The sequence below is a fragment of the Protomyctophum parallelum genome (genome assembly GCF_964188405.1).
Source record: "Protomyctophum parallelum genome assembly, chromosome: 12".
NCBI classification, from domain to species: domain Eukaryota; kingdom Metazoa; phylum Chordata; class Actinopteri; order Myctophiformes; family Myctophidae; genus Protomyctophum; species Protomyctophum parallelum.
Window position 1 is genome coordinate 12,080,215 of NC_139712.1, and position 3,614 is coordinate 12,083,828.

Genomic DNA, 3,614 nt, shown 5'->3' on the forward strand with positions numbered 1-3,614 from the left:
ACAGTTCCCCTGTGCTGCTGTGCACAGCGGAGATAATGCACAACTCCAGGTACGAACCAAAACACTGACTGAAGCTGATTCACGACTAACTATCTCCAGACTAGTCCTGCAGTCCCGCAATGAAGGAGAGACAATCTCGCCTCTCACTACAGTCCACTACAATGCCATTCTAGCCTTAAAACCTACATTTATATGTTATTCAATAATTACTTTAGCGCAAAATATAGGCTTTTCTAAACCAAGCCCTGTTTCCAAAAATGCTTATGTGCCATTATTGTATTTTGTGAATTTCAATTAACTATAGTCTACAGTTTAACCCATTGCTTCTCAGCTAATTTAATTTCAAGGACCCCCAAATTAAATTGATAGAAAGTAGCCTAGGCCATTTTATTATGATTTTCATCTCTGGACTGGGACCCCAGTCTCCATTCATCCATCCATCCATCTTCAACCACTTATCCCTAGTCGGGTCGCGGGGGCAACAGCTCCACCAGAGTGTTCCAGACTTCCCTCTCCAGAGCAACATTAGTGACTTCCTCCTGGGGGACCGCAGTCTACATGGCCAACAGCCAGTGTTGATTTAACTCAAAGTGTAGGCTAGGCCTACAAATGCTCACATCACATCATGTCTATACTAAATGCATTAGAAAACAAAAAACATTCAAAAACGAATGTATATCCGCTTTCTGTCATTTATATTTCCATTTCCACAACAATAAACAGGAAAACATGGCATATTTTGGACATAGTTCGAATGGTGATTAATCATGATTAAATTAATTTTGAAGCTGTGATTAATTTGATTAAATTTTTTAATCATTTGACAGCCCTAATTTTTATCCAAAGTTTTAAGAAGTCACGTCAACATTATTGTAGCACCCTCTTCCCCTCCAAGTGTGTGTGTGTGCGTGTGTGTGTGTGTGTGTGTGTGTGTGTGTGTGTGTGTGTGTGGGCGTGTGTGTGGGCGTGTGTGTGTGTGTGTGTGTGGGCGTGTGTGTGGGCGTGTGTGTGTGTGCGTGTGCGTGTGTGTGCGTGTGTGTGCCTGTGCAGTGACAACTGAAAACAGGTGGGTGTAATTTACAGTGGAGGAAAGTAACTAACAACATTTACTTAAAGGAACATTTCACCGCTGGTAGAAACTGCAGTCACTCAATGTCAACAGTCTGTGTATTATATAATAACAGCAGTATAACAGTACAGTATAACAGTACAGTCTGTGTATTAGATAATAACAGCAGTATAACAGTACAGTATAACAGTACAGTATAACAGTACAGTCTGTGTATTATATAATAACAGCAGTATAACAGTAGGGGAGAGCCGCCAAGGTTGTAACTCTTCACGGTTGTAACATGGACGTTATCTCTTGATTGGTCAACGCCACCATGACGCCATCGCGTCAGTATGTGTACAGCAACGTAGGGGAGAGCCGCCAAGGATGTAACATTTTGCACGTTTCATTTTTTTACTCAGAGATCCGTTTATCTACACATGTAATATTTTCAGGCAACGGACCTACACATGTCTGCTACCATAAACCACTTCAAGTTATTTTTTTTATAAAACAGGTCGGGAGTTATTAAACCGAACGTGGACGCTGTTCCAGTGTTACAATTGCTGCGCATGTCGGATTAATTGTAACGGCATGCATGATAAATGTAACAACGCTAAAAAACATCATTAAACATATCGTTTTCAGCTTAAAGCAATTATATTTCATTGAAGCAACTCCTTAGCATTGTTTTCATACCATGGATGTGATAAGAAAATGTATCAAAAATAAGGGAAATATTTAATAGTATCGGGTGTACCAGTTTGGGCTTTTTTTTTTTTTTTGGTCAGAAATACATTGATTAAACAAACGTTTGATTTATTGAGTTGTACAATGTTATACAACCCTACAATAATTTTAGAATACACTACACAATACAATACAATTTTAGAACATATAATATTGGCCAATATGTCAACTGTGTAAATATGACCTATAATGGTAATTGAATGGAGCCGGCGTGTGTTACAATTGATCCACTTTAGCAAGTTTTCTTTGCCGTTGCTTACAGACCAGAATGAACGTGCATTCCGTCTAAACACGATGCAAACTAATGAAGAACATAAGCATGAAGACATCCATGTGGATTTTTATTCACCAACATCAAAGAAAAAAATTGTAGCACACATATACTCCAGGTGTAAAATTTTTGCTTTTTGAGAAAAATCAGTTTTTCGCCAATAGCTCCCCGTGGGATGAAGGTAAACACTTCAAACTTCCTGGGCACGTAGAGCACGTTGCTGTACACATACTGACGCGATGGCGTCATGGTGGCGTTGACCAATCAAGAGATAACGTCCATGTTACAACCGTGAAGCGTTACAACCTTGGCGGCTCTCCCCTACTCTACGTGCCCAGGAAGTTTGAAGTGTTTACCTTTATCCAACGGGGAGTTATTGGCGAAAAACTGACTTTTTTCAAAAGGCGTATAATTTTACACCTGGAGTATGTGTGCTACAAATTTTTTCTTTGGTGTTGGTGAATAAAAATCACCAACCAAAAAAGGGAGTTCCAGGGGTCTTGAGGGGGTTCCAGGGGTCATTGGGGGGGTTCCAGGGGTCATTGAGGGGGTTACAAGGGGTTCCAGGGGTCTTGAAGGGGTTCCAGGGGTCATTGGGGGGGTTCCAGGGGTCATTGGGGGGGTTCCAGGGGTCATTGAGGGGGTTACAAGGGGTTCCAGGGGTCTTGAAGGGGTTCCAGGGGTCATTGGGGGGGTTCCAGGGGTCATTGGGGGGGTTCCAGGGGTCATTGAGGGGGTTACAAGGGGTTCCAGGGGTCTTGAAGGGGTTCCAGGGGTCATTGGGGGGGTTCCAGGGATCCTTGAGGGGGTTACAAGGGGTTCCAGGGGTCCTTGAGGGGGTTCCAGGGGTCCTTGAGTGGGTTCCAGTGGTCATCCCCGGTACAACACATGTTCAGATGGGGGTCCAACATGTTCAGGGGTCCTTGGGGGGGGGGGGGGGTTACAGGGTTCCTTGAGGGGGGGGGGGTTACAGTGGGTCCTTGAGGGGGTTCCAGGGGTCCTTGAGGGGGTTCCAGGGGTCCTTGAGGGGGTTCCAGGTGGTCCTTCAGGGGGTCTACAAGTTGCCTGTGAGCGGCACAGCTGTGTGTGTGTGTGTGTGTGTGTACCACGGAATGCAATGATTTGATTGGCTGACGTTGTCATCATTATGATGCATGATGACAGTCAAGAGCGCCGCTCACTTCACACAGGTGTGATTCTTTGAATAATAATGAACATTGTATCAAAAACATATCTGGTCTTATCTGTCTGTCTCTCGTCATCATCATCATGATGATGATGTCACATGTGGAGTAACCATGGCGACCTGATGTGACCGTCGCATAGAGACTCTATCTCTGCTCACACAGAAACACTGAGGAGCCACTCCCCCACAACCTGAACCCAACACATAGCGGTTCAGTGGACGTGGTCTGGAAGGTGTGCAGGTGGGTCAGAGTGTCCTCTGAGGACACGTCATAGAAGGACAGAGTCCCAGCGGGACGGTCCACATACAGTGCTACTCTGTAGACCCCGTTGGGGCGTCCAGAGGGGACAGGGAGG